The 23,135-nt window shown below is 40.2% G+C and overlaps 1 protein-coding gene across 3 annotated transcripts in view; it reads left to right on the top strand.

Moving 5' to 3' along the window:
• Positions 1–3,139: 3,139 nt before the first annotated feature.
• The window catches only part of LOC139753177 (uncharacterized), a 55,269-nt gene continuing 35,273 nt past the window's right edge, over positions 3,140–23,135 (top strand). The window contains exon 1 of one of the 3 annotated variants that reach the window (XM_071669364.1): positions 3,140–3,306. The gene's annotated coding sequence lies outside the window, so the exon portion shown is untranslated. Of the gene's footprint in view, positions 3,307–3,377; positions 3,669–23,135 lie in introns of those variants that run through there. The other 2 variants (XM_071669367.1, XM_071669365.1) reach the window with 2 other exon arrangements.

The following is a 23,135-nucleotide window of genomic DNA, read 5'->3' as shown; positions in this document are numbered from 1 at the left end:
AAAGCACTGTGCTGAGTTTTAATAGAGCATGAAACCCCCCTAAACTGTATGTCATGAAAATAAAGACTACTTTTATACTGACCATATTTGTCATGCCTCTCTGCTTACCTGTTCATCTGAGACAGTGTGTGATACATTTACTACAAACAACATAATTTAGCAAGCCTAAGGTGGTATCCTCTTAATGTGAATAAGAAATTTATTTAATGTCTGTCTGTTCATTTGTCCTTTTTTTCTATATGATGTATTTGCTAATACATGCTTTCATGAAAATTCAATTGGTTTGCATTTGAAGCTGAAAACTTTTTTCTCTCAGTATCTAATGCATCACATACCTAACAAGACTTCAGGAGTGACTTACTCAGGTTAAGGTTTTAGAACAAAATGATGGTTCTAGCATCATTCTCTTTACCATTTTTTTGCTTTACTAAATTTCTTCCACTTCAGAAATTCAGCTGTCCTTTCTTCTTGACATGAAAACATCTAAACATCTAAAAGTACCATCATTACTTCATTTCGTTTGAAGTACGTAAACAGTGACTGCATACTCATTAGATTCGTAATGTTTTAGGAATATTTTTCTTGTTCTACATTCAAGCAGTCTTCAGAGTTTAAGAGAAAGCTCTCAGATGATAACTTGTGATGAATGTTTTTCATTTCTGAATAAATGTACTGCCATTTTCATTCAGCCAGCATATATGTTAGCCTTTGATGGAAAAGGTGAGCATACCTGTATATAGGTAAGCTTGGACTTTAGACCATGAAAGGAAGGAGAGTATACCTGTATATAGGCAAGCTTAGACATTGAAAATTAATCTGAAGGAGAGTATCCCTATCTATAGGCAAGCTTGGACATGGAAACAATATGAGAAAGAGTATACTTGTTTATAGACAAGTTTGGACATTAAACAATAAGAGGAAGAGTATACCTATATATAGTAAAGCTTAGACAGTTAAACTGTGAGGATGAGTATAACTATATAGACAACCTTAGACATGCCAACTTAGAGAAGATCACCTGTGTACAGGCAAACTTAGACATGAGAACATAAAGGTGAGCTGCATTCATGTATTTTGGCAGGCATAGAAATTGAACTTGATGTGAACATACTTTTTTGAAAGGTCTTGTTTGTAAAAGGAAATGCCCATTCATGGTGATTTTAGAATTGCCGGCAGTGCATGTATAGAATTGGCTAACTGTGAAGACATGGAGGCAACACACATTAGAGGCATTAGTGCTGACATTGCTCTTATATTGAAGAAAAATCTTGATGCTTCAGGATATGAAAGCCAGGTTTGTTGGCTTTATGAGTGGTTTTTATGGAAAATTTAATGGCCGACTTCTAATGCAATCAAGGAATCATGAAAGTGGAGGCGTATGAAAATACTTGCTCCGTGTTGTTAGTGGTGTGATTAGCACAGCATTGAATCATCAAAATTAACGTATGTGCTGACTTAATTAGTAATACTGAGGACGAATTCGTCAAATACAAGACTTATCTATCCTTGGAGTTGAACGAAATTGGTTGCAGAAATGTAAATCTCCTCACCAGGTTCCCTAAGTCTTAAAGATAAGACGGGAAGCGATTCAAGTGAATTTCATGAAGAATAGAGAAACCATTGTTTTTTCACGGCAGTTTTATTCTTAGCTGGAATTTTGACAAAATATAAAATAAACATGAGGTTTTAAGCAAGATTGGCGTTACTGATGGTTATCCGGCCGTTGTGGACATGATGTACTGGCGTGAGGCGAACTTTGTCAAACCCGCCGCCTAAGTATTGATCTTCGGCGCGAAATTAGGGTGAGAATCGTATTCTGCGGAGGGGACGGCAATGACAGCACGGGGGAGGAGGATAAGGGCGACCATTGGGGGGGTTTCAACCTAACCCCCTTTTTGTTGAAGTAAAAAAAAAATATATGCTAAATTTAATCCTTAAGTACACGTTTCGTGGAACATTATGATTAAATTGTTTCGGTAGCAGTATATTGTACGTTCTTGCAACATGAGACCAATACAATCACGCAATTTTCCACTGTAATCGAAATCAAGTAAATATCATTTGCTAGGTATGAAGATGTTAAAATTTTCATACGTTCTATTTCTACAAATGTTCAATGTATTTTTATGTTGATTTTCTTACATCATGTCATAAATGTATACACACGGTAATGCAAATAGATAAGACAACTTGAAGATTACGCACATCTTTTTTTTGCGGTGTCCCTCAAAAACTCAAACGAAGGAGAAACAAGACGGGAGGGCAAAGTGACCATTTACAAGTGTACATGAGTATGTTACATAGCATTGATTAGGACTACAATGGAAACAAGTTTTTTTTCATTCTGATAGTTTTATTCTAAAATATAATCTCAGGTTTTCGTCTTGCATTCTACAAAGGCGAATTCCATGATCCTGACTTGTCTTTCCATGTTTTCAGATGACTCTGGGTAAAAATAACATCCTCCCTAACCACTTTACAACCCCACCCCCTCCCTAACTGATCCTGATGGAGACCTTTGTCTTCCTCTAGTCTGTCCAGTGAAGCAATCTATTCGCGTGCCATATAAGTTCTAAACCAAATTCCAGGTCAACCTTGCCAATAAGACTGTCTCGTGATGTTTGATATATTTCATATTGTATAAGCATAAATTATACGGTTATACATTTAATCTGGAAAACTGAAAATTTTAGACCAGGCAGATGAAGATTATTGCCATGATTCTAGGGCCTAATTAAGAGCGAAATTCATGCTGAAAATTAAATCAGTAGTTCCGTACATTTCATATGTTTGAGAGTTAATGTTATTGAGGTTTTTGTAGTGATTCATCTTTATATTGACAATTTGTTTAATTAGATAAAGATAGTTGCAATATTTCTATTAAACTGGCGTAAGTAAGGTGTATTACTTACATATCTTTGTACATTTCTGTGTCAGATCCCATCCTTGCTAAAGCAAAACGATTGTGTGCATAGGTATTCTACAGTTTTTATAACGTTACCTTCCAATATCACAAGTTTCAGTAGAGCGTGTTATAGATTTACAAGGGTTGGCCATAAATAAAACACAGAAAACGAGCGTATAGAGAAAATGGTTAAGAGCAGTGCTGCCAACGCTGGGAAGTGTTGACGGCGTCCTGTGACCTCCAGGCACCATGGTCGACAGAGAGAGGAGGGGCGTATTATTCTCGAGGTGGAGTTTTCTGTTAATATTTATTGTGTGTGACAACACTAGAAGTATCACAATGAAGGAAGAAGGGCATTAGTACCTACGCTATCGGGACAATGGTGTCTGCATCCGCATCAGGTAGGAGAATTATGATAAAAGAATATTGAAAATATTTCCGATTCCCTCTCTTCTTCCCTGAGCAACGCCATGTTATCCAATATGGAATTGAATGGCATCTGTCGAGAATATTACAAAAAATATGAAGCTAAGATACATGCATCTGGAATATTAGTAGTTTTGAGTTTGGTAGGATTATAATTAGAATTGTTTGTGATGTGAGAGTAGTGGAGAGAGTGAGGGAGGGTGAGAGTGAAGCATGTGAAACAATCGAGGCGCGGCATCCCGCGCAGGCTAGCGGCGCCGAACGCCAGGGTTGACGATCCCCACCCCGCTGCCAGACGCACGAACCACCTGTGACGTCAGTAAGCCATTTAAGACAGGTAAATGGCATTCTGAAATGCCCACATATACTCATGTACTTGATGATGAAAGTGGAAAAAAAATGGAAAGATATGAATGTTGGTTAAATGTAAAATTCAGGCCATAGCGTTTCCCATTGTTGACATCTAATTAGTCATCGGCAAACCGTCTACCTGTGAAATAATTAGTTGAAAAAACACCCAACAATTTGCATTTAGAAGAGAAAGACTTCAGTTTATGTTCATTGTCTTGTTACTTTATTGTGCATGTACCATTCCTCAGGTACTTCTAGGTTTACTTGATGTCGGAAGCAATTTTTCAAAGAATAAAGTTATCCATAAATATGTTGATTGTAATTAAAACGGTAACAAAATTATGATTACCTGACTTTTTTCTTATTGCTAGCTTAACTTTATTTCAACATGTAACGTTAGTGGACAAGAATAAAAGTCTTGTATCCAAACGTTGGTTACTGAATTTTTTTCGTGACGCGAAGTCAAAGTTACGCCGATCTCCAAACGTTAGGCTATGAAGATGTTTTTTCTTCCTTAACCTTGTCAAAGGAAACAGTGAACAGGCTTATGCTAACGTTATATAAGCTAACGCAGTCTTAGTGATTAGTAACCAAGCTTGACTTAATTATCAGCTAACATGAATGATGGAGGTTATATCTGATCATATAGATGACGACTTCGACTTGTTTGATCGATATTTACTTGCGATGTTTAGCTTTGCCATCATTAATTGAGAAATAATGCCATTTACAGAATAACTGCAAGAATATAGAGTAATAAACGGTAAGTAAATTTTTCTTTTTCTCAGCCCATGTGTGGCTGAGGCAGAAAGATAAGACAGCTTCCTGGGCCGTATTAACGCTTGACGAATCACCTCACCAACACAACACTTGATTATACATAACTACCACAACTAGCCCTTCGTAGCTATACTTGCCTGCGGTAAGTGCAACGCGCTAGCAAAATTTCTTCAGAAGCACTTTCTCTCATCTTTCTCTCCCCCCCCCCCCCCAATAAAAAAAAATCCCGCTGTCTCTAGGTATTTCCTTGTCTCTAAATCTCCACTTCCCATTCTGGTCCCTTCCACCTGGATTCTTCTCTCATTGGTCCTCCCCACCCCTTCTCTTCCATTTCTGGTTCTCACCTTCCCTGGTCATTTCCACCCCATATTCCTCCTTTGTTTCTGGTCTTTCCCCTCCTTCTTTTGCCACCATTGTCCTCTACACTATTCCATGCAAGTACTCTCCATCCCCACTTTTTGTTTCCCAAGTCTTCCTCACCCCTTCTTTTCCCAACTTAGTCCTCCACACCCCTCCTCTTTTCCTCCTGGTCCTCACCACCTCTCCACTTCCCTCCGTCCTCTCTTCCCCCTGATCCTCCCCCTTCTCTTCTCACTGATTCTCCTCACCCATCCTCTTCCCTTGATGATTTTCTTCACCAATCCTGTTCTCACTCTGGTCCTTACCACCCTTTCTCTTGCCTTCTTGGTCCACCCAACCCCCTTTATCTCTCTCAGACCCTCTCCACCCCTCCTCATTCTTCCTTGATCATCTTCAACTCTTCTTCTCTCCCTGGCCCAACCCCATTCCTGCTCTCTCCTTCCAGGTCATCCCAACTCCTCTTCCCCACCTAGTCTTCTCCATGGCTCATTATCCCACCCCTCTTTCTTGTCTTCCCCCAACCCTCTGTCCCTTCTTGTTTCTTCTCACTCCTCTTTCCCTTCTTATTCTTTCCCACCCTTCCTGGTCCTCCCTACACCTTTTTAGTCCTTGGTGGCCCTTCCCACCTCTGATTTTTTCCTTTCTTTCATTTTCCTATCATTTTATATTGACCCCAATTCTGTCTCACTCTCTCAGTTTCACACAGACAGAAGGTATTGAGGATGGAACACAGTAAAAGAAGGCCTCAGTATGATTGTTTTGTAGAGGGAAAAATGCTGAAGGAATCTGTATTTGAGAGGGACTTGGGAGTTGACATTGTACCTAACCTTTTGCAAGAGTCCCACTTCAAGAGAGCAGTAAAGAAGACAAACTGTCTGCTGGCAAATTAGGAAATTTTTAGCATGCTATTTGCATCTCACATTAGGCCAAAAATAGAATATGCTTCTTAAAATTGGTCACTATTTAAAGGTGCACAAAGAACTAGTGGAAAAGGTCCGGAGGAGGGCAGCGAAGATGGTACCAGAATTAAGCCATCTGAGTTATAGGGAGAGCTTAGAGGCCATAAATTTACCCATCATAGGAAAGAAAAGAGTGAGGGGTGACCAGATCTCACTTTAAGTTTTTAAACAAGCATGATGATGATATGAAAAGTTCATTGAAGGATGCAGGAGAACATAACATGAAATTGAAGAAAATATCATGTGTGGATGATAGTAATCTGGTACTTGTATAATGTAAGGGTAGTGGGTAAGAGGAATAAGTTATGAGATAGTGAATGAGGACAGCAGACAAGATTGAAGAGCTGAATGATAGATAAAGTTCAAGAGATTGGGTCGCACAAGTGTACAACTCCATACCCATACGGTACAAATATTTATTTACCAACCCCCCCCCCCCCCCCCACACACACACACATACATACATACATACATACATACATACATACATACATACATACATACATACATACATACATAAATACATACATACAAATACTATAATCAGGCAAGTGCACTCTGATAGGAAGATTATTGAAGCAGAAATGGTAATAATGGAGAAGCTAGACGGTTATTTAACAAAGTTTATTCTATTCATAATGAAGGAAAAGCATTACCACCAACCTATCTAGAATGCAAATGATGTTATGGAGAGATCATAGAAAGTACTGTGACTGTCATGCAGCTAGGAAAAGTGCTCTATTTAAGATGTTTAGTGGCTGAATGGAATAGGGATCACTGCTAATATAGTGGAAGAGAACAAATAACTTACTTATTTTTAGAAATGTGATGTAGAAAGCATGGTAAAGTGTAGAACAGAGTGGCATAAACATGTTTCATGAAATTCTGCTAAAGATGATCATTAAACAATTGATGATTACTTGCAAAGGAGAAACTACCGAGGACACATGGAGCATGGTTCTAAGAGAAGTGGTTTCTGTTGAGTCTACTGGGCTTTTTTGATGGGTAAATAGTAGCATAGAAGTAAGGGTTGGGTTATTACACTGCAAATATAGACTGTCAAAGGGCAGTTGCAATGGTATGGACAGGGTTTCTTGACAGATTTTAAAAGAGGAGTTCAGTATCAGAGTTTATCAAAACTGAAGGGAGGGAGACATGTCAGAGAAGTATATGTATGTATATATGTGTGTATGGGCATTTATGTATATATATATATATATATATATATATATATATATATATATATATATATATATATATATATATATATTTTTTTTTTTTTTTTTTTTTTTTTCCCGTCTCCCGCGTTTGCGAGGTAGCGCATGGAAACAGACGAAAGAAATGGCCCAACCCACCCCCATACACATGCCTTGATTCAACCCACTGACAGCACGTCAACCCCGGTATACCACATCGCTCCAATTCACTCTATTCTTTGCCCTCCTTTCACCCTCCTGCATGTTCAGGCCCCGATCACACAAAATCTTTTTCACTCCTTCTTTCCACTTCCAATTTGGTCTCCCTCTTCTCCTCGTCCCCTCCACCTCCGACACATATATCCTCTTGGTCAATCTTTCCTCACTCATTCTCTCCATGTGACCAAACCATTTCAAAACACCCTCTTCTGCTCTCTCAACCACGCTCTTTTTATTTCCACACATCTCTCTTACCCTTACGTTACTTACTCGATCAAACCACCTCACACCACACATTGTCCTCAAACATCTCATTTCCAGCACATCCATCCTCCTGCGCACAACTCTATCCATAGTCCACGCCTCGCAACCATACAACATTGTTGGAACCACCATTCCTTCAAACATACCCATTTTTGCTTTCCGAGATAATGTTCTCGACTTCCACACATTCTTCAAGGCTCCCAGAATTTTCGCCCCCTCCCCCACCCTATGATCCACTTCCGCTTCCATGGTTCCATCTGCTGCCAGATCCACTCCCAGATATCTAAAACACTTCACTTCCTCCAGTTTTTCTCCATTCAAACTCACCTCCCAATTGAATTGACCCTCAACCCTACTGTACCTAATAACCTTGCTCTTATTCACATTATTATGTATGACTCATGGTGAGGTGCCTGAGGATTGGCGGAATGCGTGCATAGTGCCATTGTACAAAGGCAAAGGGGATAAGAGTGAGTGCTCAAATTACAGAGGTATAAGTTTGTTGAGTATTCCTGGCAAATTATATGGGAGGGTATTGATTGAGAGGGTGAAGGCATGTACAGAGCATCAGATTGGGGAAGAGCAGTGTGGTTTCAGAAGTGTTAGAGGATGTGTGGATCAGGTGTTTGCTTTGAAGAATGTATGTGAGAAATACTTAAGCAAATGGATTTGTATGTAGCATTTATGGATCTGGAGAAGGCATATGATAGAGTTGATAGAGATGCTCTGTGGAAGATATTAAGAATATATGGTGTGGGAGGCAAGTTGTTAGAAGCAGTGAAAAGTTTTTATCGAGGATGTAAGGCATGTGTACGTGTAGGAAGAGAGGAAAGTGATTGGTTCTCAGTGAATGTTGGTTTGCGGCAGGGGTGTGTGATGTCTCCATGGTTGTTTAATTTGTTTATGGATGGGGTTGTTAGGGAGGTGAAAGCAAGAGTTTTGGAAAGAGGGGCAAGTATGAAGTCTGTTGGGGATGAGAGAGCTTGGGAAGTGAGTCAGTTGTTGTTCGCTGATGATACAGCGCTGGTGGCTGATTCATGTGAGAAACTGCAGAAGTTGGTGACTGAGTTTGGTAAAGTGTGTGAAAGAAGAAAGTTAAGAGTAAATATATATATATATATATATATATATATATATATATATATATATATATATATATATATATATAAACGCGGGAGACAGCGACAAAGTATAAAAAAAAATATATATATATATATATATATATATATATATATATATATATATATATATATATATATATATATATATATATATATGATCCCTGGGGATAGGGGATTAAGAGTACTTCCCACGTATTCCCTGCGTGTCGTAGAAGGCGACTAAAAGGGGAGGGAGCGGGGGGCCGGAAATCCTCCCCTCTCGGTTTTTTTTTTAATTTTCCAAAAGAAGGAACAGAGAATTGGGCCAGGTGAGGGTATTCCCTCAAAGGCCCAGTCCTCTGTTCTTAACGCTACCTCGCTAATGCGGGAAATGGCGAATAGTTTGAAAGAAAAAAGAATATATATATATATATATATATATATATATATATATATATATATATATATATATATATATATATATATGTATATATATATATGCGTATATGAGTGGATGGGCCATTCTTCATCTGTTTCCTGGCTCCACTCTGATGCTGGAAACAGCAATTAAGTTTAATTTGTTTATGGATGGGGTTGTTAGGGAGGTGAATGCAAGAGTTTTGGAAATGGGGGCAAGTATGCAGTCTGTTGTGGATGAGAGAGCTTGGGAAGTGAGTCAGTTGTTGTTTGCTGATGATACAGCGCTGGTGGCAGATTTGTGTGAGAAACTGCAGAAGCTGGTGACTGAGTTTGGTAAAGTGTACGAAAGAAGAAAGCTGAGAGTTACTTCAAGAATTTTTTGTCATATGCAGTTTATTTGAGGCTAAATTTGTCTCATTCATATTTCTTGAAAGAATGATTGGCAAATTCTTTGTGTGTGTATATATATTTGTATGTTTGGTAAGTATGTATGTGTGTGTCCAAGCCATTTCAGCACTTCCTGTTCAGCTCTCTCATACATACTTCTCTTACTACCACAATTCTCTCTTACCCAATCCTTTATTATTCATTCAACCCTCCTTACACCAATTATTTAATTTCCAGCATAACCACCCCCATCTTCTCAATCATGCCTTTACAATTACACTTTGCATCCTTAAATCAGTGTCAGGATTACTATACCATCAAACATACCCATCCTTGCCCATAAAGACAGTGACCTTTCTTTCAACCCATTCCTTAATTTGCCCAGGATATTTGCCTCCTCACCTGGTCTGTGCCTGACTTCAGCTTCCTTGGTTCCATTTGTTGCCATATCCATTCCTAATTACCTTGCTTTTATTCATTTTTACTCTCAACTTTCTCATTTCAAACACTCCCAAATGCAGAAACCAGCTTTTGCAGTTTTTCACTCAAATTTGCCACCAGCACTCTGTTTTCAAAGAGTAACTGACTCCACCTGTCTCCCTATCCTCAAAACCCTCACATATATATATATATATATATATATATATATATATATATATATATATATATATATATATATATATATATATATACACACACACACACACACACACACACACACACACACACACACACACACACACACACACACATATATATACATATGAAAAAAGTAAGAAATAATTTAGAAAACTGAAACTTATAGCTTGAAATGAAATGAGAAAATGAATGTCACATAATGGTTCAACCTCTGGCTATGGAAAAGGGAAAATGTATAATTTATTTACACAAACGTCAATAGTAGTTCTCATCAATTTAACCACTGTATCAATAAGCTTCAATGTCTAAGCTACATTTTTTTTTTTTTCCAATTTCACTATTTTCTTGTCAAAGCACCATGTATGAAAACTATCACTCCAGTAACACAACTATAAACATTTACTTCCCCTTTAAAAAAGTTCTGGGGAAGTCTGTCTCGATACACTGCGGGACACTCTACCACCTGGCAAGGTTTGTGTTACAATGGTTCTTGATTCACAAACGTAGTAGCATCACTTGTTCACTAGACTTCCTTCGTTAGGTGAGGTTAAGTCAGTGTGGTTTCAGAAGTGGTAGAGGATGTGTGGATCAGGTGTTTGCTTTGAAGAATGTATGTGAGAAGTACTTAGAAAAGCAAATGGATTTGTATGTAGCATTTATGGATCTGGAGAAGGCATATGATAGAGTTGATAGAGATGCTCTGTGGAAGGTATTAAGAATATATGGTGTGGGAGGCAAGTTGTTAGAAGCAGTGAAAAGTTTTTATCGAGGATGTAAGGCATGTGTACGTGTAGGAAGAGAGGAAAGTGATTGGTTCTCAGTGAATGTCGGTTTGCGGCAGGGGTGTGTGATGTCTCCATGGTTGTTTAATTTGTTTATGGATGGGGTTGTTAGGGAGGTGAATGCAAGAGTTTTGGAAGGAGGGGCAAGTATGAAGTCTGTTGGGGATGAGAGAGCTTGGGAAGTGAGTCAGTTGTTGTTCGCTAATGATACAGCGCTGGTGGCTGATTCATGTGAGAAACTGCAGAAGCTGGTGACTGAGTTTGGTAAAGTGTGTGAAAGAAGAAAGTTAAGAGTAAATGTGAATAAGAGCAAGGTAATTAGGTACAGTAGGGTTGAGGGTCAAGTCAATTGGGAGGTAAGTTTGAATGGAGAAAAACTGGAGGAAGTAAAGTGTTTTAGATATCTGGGAGTGGATCTGGCAGCGGATGGAACCATCGAAGCGGAGGTGGATCATAGGGTGGGGGAGGGGGCGAAAATCCTGGGAGCCTTGAAGAATGTGTGGAAGTCGAGAACATTATCTCGGAAGGCAAAAATGGGTATGTTTGAAGGAATAGTGGTTCCAACAATGTTGTATGGTTGCGAGGCGTGGGCTATGGATAGAGTTGTGCGCAGGAGGATGGATGTGCTGGAAATGAGATGTTTGAGGACAATGTGTGGTGTGAGGTGGTTTGATCGAGTAAGTAACGTAAGGGTAAGAGAGATGTGTGGAAATGAAAAGAGCGTGGTTGAGAGAGCAGAAGAGGGTGTTTTGAAATGGTTTGGGCACATGGAGAGAATGAGTGAGGAAAGATTGACCAAGAGGATATATGTGTCGGAGGTGGAGGGAATGAGGAGAAGAGGGAGACCAAATTGGAGGTGGAAAGATGGAGTGAAAAATATTTTGTGTGATCGGGGCCTGAACATGCAGGAGGGTGAAAGGAGGGCAAGGAATAGAGTGAATTGGAGCGATGTGGTATACCGGGTTGATGTGCTGTCAGTGGATTGAATCGGGGCATGTGAAGCGTCTGGGGTAAACCATGGAAAGCTGTGTAGGTATGTATATTTGCGTGTGTGAACGTATGTATATACATGTGTATGGGGGTGGGTTGGGCCATTTCTTTCGTCTGTTTCCTTGCGCTACCTCGCAAACGCGGGAGACAGCGACAAAGCAAAAAAAAATATATATATATATATATATATATATATATATATATATATATATATATATATATATATATATTTTCTTTTTGCTTTGTCGCTGTCTCCCGCGTTTGCGAGGTAGCGCAAGGAAACAGACGAAAGAAATGGCCCAACCCACCCCCATACACATGCCTTGATTCAATCCACTGACAGCACGTCAACCCCAGTATACCACATCGCTCCAATTCACTCTATTCTTTGCCCTCCTTTCACCCTCCTGCATGTTCAGGCCCCGATCACACAAAATCTTTTTCACTCCATCTTTCCACCTCCAATTTGGTCTCCCTCTTCTCCTCGTTCCCTCCACCTCCGACACATATATCCTCTTGGTCAATCTTTCCTCACTCATTCTCTCCATGTGACCAAACCATTTCAAAACACCCTCTTCTGCTCTCTCAACCACGCTCTTTTTATTTCCACACATCTCTCTTACCCTTACGTTACTTACTCGATCAAACCACCTCACACCACACATTGTCCTCAAACATCTCATTTCCAGCACATCCATCCTCCTGCGCACAACTCTATCCATAGTCCATGCCTCGCAACCATACAACATTGTTGGAACCACTATTCCTTCAAACATACCCATTTTTGCTTTCCGAGATAATGTTCTCGACTTCCACACATTCTTCAAGGCTCCCAGAATTTTCGCCCCCTCCCCCACCCTATGATCCACTTCCGCTTCCATGGTTTCATCCGCTGCCAGATCCACTCCCAGATATCTAAAACACTTCACTTCCTCCAGTTTTTCTCCATTCAAACTCACCTCCCAATTGCATTGACCCTCAACCCTACTGTACCTAATAACCTTGCTGTTATTCACATTCACTCTTAACTTTCTTCTTTCACACACTTTACCAAACTCAGTCACCAGCTTCTGCAGTTTCTCACATGAATCAGCCACCAGCGCTGTATCATTAGCGAACAACAACTGACTCACTTCCCAAGCTCTCTCATCCCCAACAGACTTCATACTTGCCCCTCTTTCCAAAACTATATATATATATATATATATATATATATATATATATATATATATATAATATATATATATATATATATATATATACATAAGTATACGTATGTAAGTAGGAGAGATGGCCAGAGAGCGTTATTGGATTACATGTTAATTGACAGGCGCGCGAAAGAGAGACTTTTGGATGTTAATGTGCTGAGAGGTGCAACTGGAGGGATGTCTGATCATTATCTTGTGGAGGCTAAGATTTGTATGGGTTTTCAGAAAAGAAGAGTGAATGTTGGGGTGAAGAGGGTGGTGAGAGTAAGTGAGCTTGGGAAGGAGACTTGTGTGAGGAAGTACCAGGAGAGACTAAGTACAGAATGGAAAAAGCTGAGAACAATGGAAGTAAGGGGAGTGGGGGAGGAATGGGATGTATTTAGGAAATCAGTGATGGATTGCACAAAAGATGCTTGTGGCATGAGAAGAGTGGGAGATGGGTTGATTAGAAAGGGTAGTGAGTGGTGGGATGAAGAAGTAAGATTATCAGTGAAAGAGAAGAGAGAGGCATTTGGACGATTTTTGCAGGGAAAAAATGCAATTGAGTGGGAGATGTATAAAAGAAAGAGACAGGAGGTCCCCTCGCCCTGTTCCCTCTTATCCCCCTCCGTTCCCCATCTCTAAGTTATCTCTCTACACCAAACAAGAAAACGTGCGCCTCCCCCTCAAAAATTCCTTCTTACCCACCGTATCCACCCTCCACGTCGCCCATTGCCCAACCGCGATCCTGTTCGGCACCATGTGGCTCAGCAACCCGCGACATTATGCATAGCTCCGGCTCAAGAGAGCTACAAAAGCCTAAATGAATGCCATATATAATGCAGCCACTCTATGCCTCACACGTGTGTAAACGGACGTGCTGGGTTTGCCCCTAGCGCGTGTGAACGGGAACCAGCAAATGACCCCGCTCGCGGACGACACCGCAAGCGTGCAGCGACCGCGGGCCGGCAGCAGGTATGTACAGGATCAAGCCTAGGCACTACAAACAACCACGTGTTACCTGTCTAATTGTGACATGAAGGACACGGCACTTTTGCTGACTTGAAAGCTCACAAGGACAGGAGCCTGACAGAAAGGCGGCCAGCGAGCCTAGAGCCATTGTACCAAGCAAAGGGGAAAATAGAGAGTAGCTCAATATACAGCTGTATAAGATAAGATGATAATTCCTGGTAAAATATATGGGAGGCGTATTGATGAGAGAGGGTGACCGCAATGTACAGCATCATCAGATGGGGAAGATCAGTGTGGTATCCATAAGAGTCGATGAAGTTAGGATCCGGTGATAGCCATTTGCATGAATAGACTGTGCGAAAATACACTTAAGAACAGCAAAATGTCAATTTTGATCTGAAGCAATTATGGATCTGGAGCAGTCATCTGAAACGAGATGATAGAGATGCTCTGAATGGAAGGAATTCAGAATAACTGGGTAGGGAGGCACGTTGATAGAGAGCATTGAAAAGTTTTTACCTCGAGGATTAAGGCAAGTGTACGAGAAGGAAGAGAGGAAAGTGATCTGGTTTCTCAGGTGATGTAGGTTTGCGGCAGGGGTGTGTGATGTCCTCCAAGGTTGTTGAAAATGTTTATGGATGTGTAGTTCGGTAGTGAACGCAAGAGTTTGAAAGAGGGGCAGTTAATGAAGTCCAGTTGGGGATGAGAGAAGCTTGGGAAGATGAATCAGTTGTTGTTCGCTGATGATACAGCGCTGGTGCTTGATTCATTTAGAAACTGCCCAAGCTGGTGACAGAGTTATTTGGTAGAGGTAGTGGTGAAAGAAGAAAGATAAGAGTAAATGTGAATAAGAGCAAGGTTATTAGGTACAGTAGGGTTGAGGGTCAAGTTAATTGGAAGGTAAGTTTGAATGGAGAAAAACTGGAGGAAGTAAAGTGTTTTAGATATCTGGGAGTGGATCTGGCAGCGGATGGAACCATGGAAGCGGAAGTGGATCACAGGGTGGGGGAGGGGGCGAAAATCCTGGGAGCGTTGAAGAATGTGTGGAAGTCGAGAACATTATCTCGGAAAGCAAAAATGGGTATGTTTGAAGAAATAGTGGTTCCAACAATTTTGTATGGTTGCAAGGCGTTGGCTATGGATAGAGTTGTGCGCAGGAGGGTGGATGTGCTGGAAATGAGATGTTTGAGGACAATGTGTGGTGTGAGGTGGTTTGATCGAGTAAGTAACGTAAGGGTAAGAGAGATATGTGGAAATAAAAAGAGCGTGGTTGAGAGAGGCAGAAGAGGGTGTTTTGAAATGGTTTAGGCACATGGAGAGAATGAGTGAGGAAAGATTGACTTAGAGGATATATGTGTCGGAGGTGGAGGTAACGAGGAGAAGTGGGAGACCATATTGGAGGTGGAAGGATGGAGTGAAAAAGATTTTGAGCAGTTGGGGCCTGAACATGCAGGAGGGTGAAAGGCATGCAAGGAATAGAGTGAATTGGAGTGATGTGGTATACTGGGGTCGACGTGCTGTCAATGGATTGAACCAGGGCATGTGAAGCGTCTGGTGTAAACCATGGAAAGTTTTGTGGGGCCTGGATGGGGAAAGGGAGCTGTGGTTTCGGTGCATTATACATGACAGCCAGAGACTGAGTGTGAACGAATGGGGCCTTTGTTGTCTTTTCCTAGGGCTACCTCGCACAAATGAGGGGGGAGGGGGTTGTTATTCCATGTGGTGCGAGGTGGCGGTGGGAATGAATAAAGGCAGATAGTATGAATTATGTACATGTGTATATATGTATATGTCTGTGTGTGTATATATATGTATACATTGAGATGTATAGGTATGTATATTTGCGTGTGTGGACATGTATGTCTGTACATGTGTATGTGGGTGGGGTGGGCCATTCTTTCGTCTGTTTCCTTGCGCTACCTTGCTAACGTGGGAGACAGCGACAAAGCAAAATAATAATAATATGATTTATATATATATATATATATATATATATATATATATATATAGTGTGGCCAATTTGAGTGAGAAACTGCAGAAGTTGGTGAGTGACTGAGTTTGGAAAAGTGAGTGAAAGGAGAAATTTGATAGTAAATGCGAATAAGATCAAGGTTATTAGATTCTGTAGGGTTGAGGGACAAGTTGATTGGGTTGTAAGTTTGAATGGAGAAAAATTGGAGAAAGTGAAGTGTTTTAGATATGTGGCAGTGGACTTAGCAGCAAATGGAATTGTGGAAGCAGAAGTGAGTCACAGGGTGAGGGAGGGGGTGAACGTTTTGGGAGCAATGAATAATGTGTGGAAGGAAAGACCATTATCTTGGAAAGCAAAAATGGGTATGTTTGAAGGAATAGTAGTTCGAACAATACTATATTGTTGCGAGGCACGGGCTATAGATAGGTTGTACGGAGGAGGGTGGACTTGTTTGAGGACAATATGTGGTGTGAGGTGGTTTGATTGAATAAGTAATGAAAGGGTAAGAGAAGTGTTTGGTAATAAGAGTGTGGTTTAGAGAGCAGAAGGGGGTGTGTTGAAATGGTTTGGACATATGGAGAGAATGAGTGAGGAAAGATTGACAAAGAGGATATATGTGTAAGAGGTGGAGGGAACAAGGAGTAACAGGAGACCAGATTGGTGTGGAAGGATGGAGTGAAAAAGATTTTGAGTGGTCAGGGCCTGAACATACAGGAGGGTGATCAGCATGCAAAGAATAGACTGAACTGGAATGATGTGGTATACCGGGGTTGACGTGCTGTCAATGGACTGAGCCAGGGCATGTGAAACGTCTTTGGTAAATCATGGAAAAGTCTGTGGGGCCTGGATGTGGAGCTGTGGTTTTGGTGCATAACACATGACATATATATGATATGTATGTATGTTACTGGACTCCACCTTCATGAGGTTACATCATGAGTGAAAAATCACCATTAGTTAGGATGTATCATTGGGAGTGCAGTTTTGTTAAAGAACTTTTAGCTCCAGAGGAGTGCACATTTTCCAGTCTGGAAGTAGCACACCCTTAGGATGTAGAAGCCTCTGGAGAGGCTCTGGGTAACTTCAGGACTTTTTCATAGAAAGATGTCCTAGCTGTCACAGGCAGTTTACCAACACAATGAAACAAGTATCCTCCCAATACAGTCCCACCTCATCATGCTTAGCTCTCATATCTATGAAGCAACACTAGATCCTTCCTACTCAAACCATTCCATAACTTACCAGCAGCCTACAAGTGAAAATAAAAAGCTTACCCTTGCCTTACACTTCAGCAGCCTCTACTCACATATCCCCCATCTCCAACAGATATAATGCTAACAGAACTTATACACACTGAAATGACCTGATAAGCACTAAACAGCTGCTCTTCCAGTTCATGCTCCAGCCCACCTGATGTACACTCATCAGAGGCAACACCACCAACAAACATAAGTTACACTTTCCTGTCTACATTCTTGACACCACTGATCCTAATATCAATGCAAACACCATTTCATTGTATCCCAAGTCTTCATGCCCTCAATTTAACTTACACAGCAAAGACACTGAACACTTACTGATTAATTGCCCCTACCCTCTCCACACATACACACAATGAACCTCATTCCAAGTTATACTGTATGGTACAGCCCAGTAGATTTGTTAGCTTCCTGAGCACTGTTGGAATTCTATGAAGACAGAATGGACTCTTGGAGCAGGAAGTAAGTATATTGTATTTGGTGTCACCTGACTCAGCCTGCAAGAGGTTCCACCGTGAGAGAAAAGTCACCTTGGACGTGGTTGTATCATTAGGAGTACATCCTTGTCAAAGAACTTCTTGATCTAAAGGAGTTCATTGATATCATATTATAGTGTCACATTATAGTGACAAACTTTGTTAGAAAAAAGTACTTGTGCATGACAAAGTTGATATTGACATTATTGCCAAATAAGGCATAGAGTTTGTTTTTGTAGCAGTTCCTCATGCAGGCCTTTGCCTTTTGCCCATTAAGTTAGGGATATAAACACTAGGTATGTTATATTGTTTGAAAGAAGTTTATCATGTAAATTGGCATGTTTTACAAATGGGATAGTACATAGTATCATTTACTCATGTTTAAGTAGTGTGTTGTTGATTAGATACTTCAGGTGTGGTGTTGTTTGATATTTTGTAACTGAATATAATAAAAGTATATTATGCTAGTATGCCTGTTAGTAAAAAAGGCAAGGTAAGCTCTTGTAGATATTCTTGGATGGATATGATTGACAAGAACTTTCCTCAATAGCATTGCCAGAGTATTATATGATTTAATATCCTGCTTGGAATGCAGCAGCAGTGTGCTTACTGAATGCAGATTTATCCTTTTTGTAATTTTGAAATGAAAGATTGATTGCACGAATTGTATTGGACTAAGAACATAATAAAGTTTAGTAGAAGTTATGGTAGGTAAAGGAAGACTTTCAGAATTGTATAATAAACCTTTCTTAAGCTTTGATGTGTATTAACATGAACAATATTGGTAGTAAAAGATCTATATGATGGTGTGTAGGAATAGTAATTATGGAAAACAAAGAGGGTGGGAAGTTGGTATTATAAAGAAGATTTTGAAAATTGATCATGTAACCTTACCGTCATCCATAGATGGATCATTGGTGAAAATGGAAGAGTTCATTGTATATATGTGAAGTGTAGGAATTTTCATTTTGGTTAGATAAAGCATATTTTGGTATTTACTTAAAGAATGTCAGAATTAGTTTATATATGGTATTTCACTGAAGTCCATAGTACAGTGTTTTACAAATTTACAAACATAAATCATAGAAGCAAAGAGAAAACATATGTTATGAATAAGCACAGTACCTTTGCCTTCAGAAAAGTAACTGAAAAGAAATAACGTATGCTGTATTACTGATAGCACTGAAATTATTTATAGTTCATAATGCATACAGCATTTTTCTAGTTATATACAAAACTTTTGGAAAAAGTGAGAGTACATCAGAAAAATAGAAACTCCAGGTATGTTTTGTGAAGTCTCTCGCGAACTTGAATTCCAGTATAAGTTTTTAAAAAGAAAATGCATTTTCTCTTTTTACCAGTCATGTAGTTATTTCCTTCATAACATAGATACCACTTGCAATGTAGTAGGGAGTATGCATCCCTGTATATGGTACTTAGTTTTGTTTCAAAGATCTGCATGGGCAATGGAGGGTATGATAGTATAACGAGTGGTATAATGGTTAGTGTTCCTGACCATGACTCATTTACAGGCTGCCTAGGGTTTAGCGCATAGGTTTGAATCATGGTTGTGGCAGTTGGTCCATGGTGGTCAACCCAGCTGTTCATCCACTCCAAAGGATTGGTCGATAAATTAACTACTTAGTTTAAGCTAGGGTATATATAGTGTGGTTTCGGTACATTTCACATGAAAGCTGGAGACTGAGTGAACGAATGTGGCCTTTGTTATCTTTTCCTAGCGCTACCTCACGCACGTGTAGGGGGAGGGGGTGCCATTTCATGTGTGGCGGGGTATATATATATATATATATATATATATATATATATATATATATATATATATATATATATATATATATCTGTGTATGTATATGTATGTATACGTTGAAGTGTATAGATATGTATATGTGCGTGTGGGTGTTTATTTATATACATGTGTATTATATATGTGATATATGTCACTGTCTCCCGCGTTAGCGAGGTAGCGCAAGGTAACAGACGAAAGAATGGCCCAACCCACCCACATACACATGTATATACATACACGTCCACACACGCAAATATACATACCTATACATCTCAACGTATACATATATATACACACACAGCCATATACATATATACACATGTACATAATTCATACTGTCTGCCTTTATTCATTCCCATTGCCACCCCGCCACACATGAAATAACAACCCCCTCCCCCCTCATGTACGCAAGGTAGCGCTAGGGAAAGACAAATAAGGTCACATTCGTTCACATTCAATCTCTAGCTGTCATGTAATAATGCACCGAAACCACAGCTCCCTTTCCACATCCAGGCACCACAGAACTTTCTATGGTTTACCCCAGACGCTTCACATGCCCTGATTCAATCCATTGACAGCACATTGACCCCGGTATACCACATCGTTCCAGTTCACTCTATTCCATGCACGCCTTTCACCCCTCCTTCTGAGAGTGCAGAAGAGGGTGAATTGAAATGGTTTGGTCTCATGGAGAGAATGAGTGAGGAAAGATTGACAAAGAGGTTATATGTGTCAGAAGTGGAGGGAACGTGGAGAAGTGGGAGACCAAATTGGAGGTGGAAGGATGGAGTGAAAAAGATTTTGAGCAATTGTGGCCTCAACATACAGGAGGGTGAAAGGCATGCAAGGAATAGAGTGAATTGGAATGATGTAGTATACCGGGGTTGACATGCTGTCACTGGATTGAACCTGGGCATATTAAGCGTCTGAGGTAAACCTTGGAAAGATTTTTGGGGCCTAGATGTGGAAAGGGAGCTGTGGTTTTGGTGCATTACTCATGACAGCTTGAGACTGAGTGTGAACGAATGTGGCCTTTGTTGTCTTTTCCTAGCACTACCTCACATGGGCATGGGGGAGGGGGTGCCATGTGTGTGGCAGGGTGGTGACAGGAATGGATTAATGCAGCAAGTATGGATATGTACATGTGTATATATGAAGATGTCTGTGTATGTATATGTATGCATATGTTGAAATGTATAGGTATGTATGTGTGCATGTGTGGGTGTGTATGTGGGTGGGTTGGGCCATTATTTCGTCTGTCTCCTTGTGCTACCTTGCTAACTTAGGAGACAGCGACAAAATATGATACATAGATAGAAAATATATATATTATTTTAATTTTATTTTTTGTCGCTGTCTCCCGTGTTAGCGAGGTAGCGCAAGGCAACAGACGAAAGAATGGCCCAACCCACCCACATACACATGTATATACATACTCGTCCATACATGCACATATACATACCTATACATCTCAACGTATGCATATATATACACACACAGACATATTTATTTATTTATTTTGCTTTGTCGCTGTCTCCAGCGTTAGTGAGGTAGCGCAAGGAAACAGACGAAAGAATGGCCCAACCCACCCTCATACACATGTATATACATACATGTCCACACACACAAATATACATACTTATACATCTCAATGTATACATATGTATACACACACAGACATATACATATATACACATGTACATAATTCATACTGTCTGCCTTTATTCATTCCCATCGCCACCCTGCCACACGTGAACGTGTATACAACGAGAGGGGAGGATTTCCAGCGAGGGCTGGAAATCTTCCCCTCATTTTTTTTTAATTTTCCAAAAGAAGGAACTGAGAAGGGGGCCAGGTGAGGATATTCCCTCAAAGGCCCAGTCTTCTGTTCTTAACGCTACCTCGCTAACGCAGGAAATGGCGAATAGTATGAAAGAAAATATATATATATATATATATATATATATATATATATATATATATATATTATATATATATATATATATATATATATATATATATTGATTGAGAGGGTGAAGGCATGTACAGAGCATCAGATTGGGGAAGAGCAGTGTGGTTTCAGAAGTGGTAGAGGATGTGTGGATCAGGTGTTTGCTTTGAAGAATGTATGTGAGAAATACTTAGAAAAGCAAATGGATTTGTATGTAGCATTTATGGATCTGGAGAAGGCATATGATAGAGTTGATAGAGATGCTCTGTGGAAGGTATTAAGAATATATGGTGTGGGAGGAAAGTTGTTAGAAGCAGTGAAAAGTTTTTATCGAGGATGTAAGGCATGTGTACGTGTAGGAAGAGAGGAAAGTGATTGGTTTTCAGTGAATGTAGGTTTGCGGCAGGGGTGTGTGATGTCTCCATGATTGTTTAATTTGTTTATGGATGGGGTTGTTAGGGAGGTGAATGCAAGAGTTTTGGAAAGAGGGGCAAGTATGAAGTCTGTTGGGGATGAGAGAGCTTGGGAAGTGAGTCAGTTGTTGTTCGCTGATGATACAGCGCTGGTGGCTGATTCATGTGAGAAACTGCAGAAGCTGGTGACTGAGTTTGGTAAAGTATGTGGAACAAGAAAGTTAAGAGTAAATGTGAATAAGAGCAAGGTTATTAGGTACAGTAGGGTTGAGGGTCAAGTCAATTGGGAGGTGAGTTTGAATGGAGAAAAACTGGAGGAAGTGAAGTGTTTTAGATATCTGGGAGTGGATCTGGCAGCGGATGGAACCATGGAAGCGGAAGTGGATCATAGGGTGGGGGAGGGGGGCGAAAATTCTGGGGGCCTTGAAGAATGTGTGGAAGTCGACAACATTATCTCGGAAAGCAAAAATGGGTATGTTTGAAGGAATAGTGGTTCCAACAATGTTGTATGGTTGCGAGGCGTGGGCTATGGATAGAGTTGTGCGCAGGAGGATGGATGTGCTGGAAATGAGATGTTTGAGGACAATGTGTGGTGTGAGGTGGTTTGATCGAGTGAGTAACGTAAGGGTAAGAGAGATGTGTGGAAATAAAAAGAGCGTGGTTGAGAGAGCAGAAGAGGGTGTTTTGAAGTGGTTTGGGCACATGGAGAGGATGAGTGAGGAAAGATTGACCAAGAGGATATATGTGTCGGAGGTGGAGGGAACGAGGAGAAGTGGGAGACCAAATTGGAGGTGGAAAGATGGAGTGAAAAAGATTTTGTGTGATCAGGGCCTGAACATGCAGGAGGGTGAAAGGAGGGCAAGGAATAGAGTGAATTGGATCGATGTGGTATACCGGGGTTGACGTGCTGTCAGTGGATTGAGTCAGAGCATGTGAAGCGTGTGGGGTAAACCATGGAAAGCTGTGTAGGTATGTATATTTGCGTGTGTGGACGTATGTATATACATGTGTAAGAGGGTTGGTTGGGCCATTTCTTTCGTCTGTTTCCTTGCGCTACCTCGCAAACGCGGGAGACAGCGACAAAGCAAAAAGAAAATATATATATATATATATATATATATATATATATATATATATATATATATATATATATATATATATATATATATATTTTTGCTTTGTCGCTGTCTCCCATGTTTGCGAGGTAGCGCAAGGAAACAGACGAAAGAAATGGCCCAACCCACCCCCATACACATGTATATACATACGTCCACACACGCAAATATACATACCTACACAGCTTCCCATGGTTTACCCCAG

This window comes from Panulirus ornatus, chromosome 14, assembly GCF_036320965.1.
Source record: "Panulirus ornatus isolate Po-2019 chromosome 14, ASM3632096v1, whole genome shotgun sequence".
NCBI lineage: Eukaryota > Metazoa > Arthropoda > Malacostraca > Decapoda > Palinuridae > Panulirus > Panulirus ornatus.
This window is presented reverse-complemented; position numbering and strand designations above follow the sequence as displayed.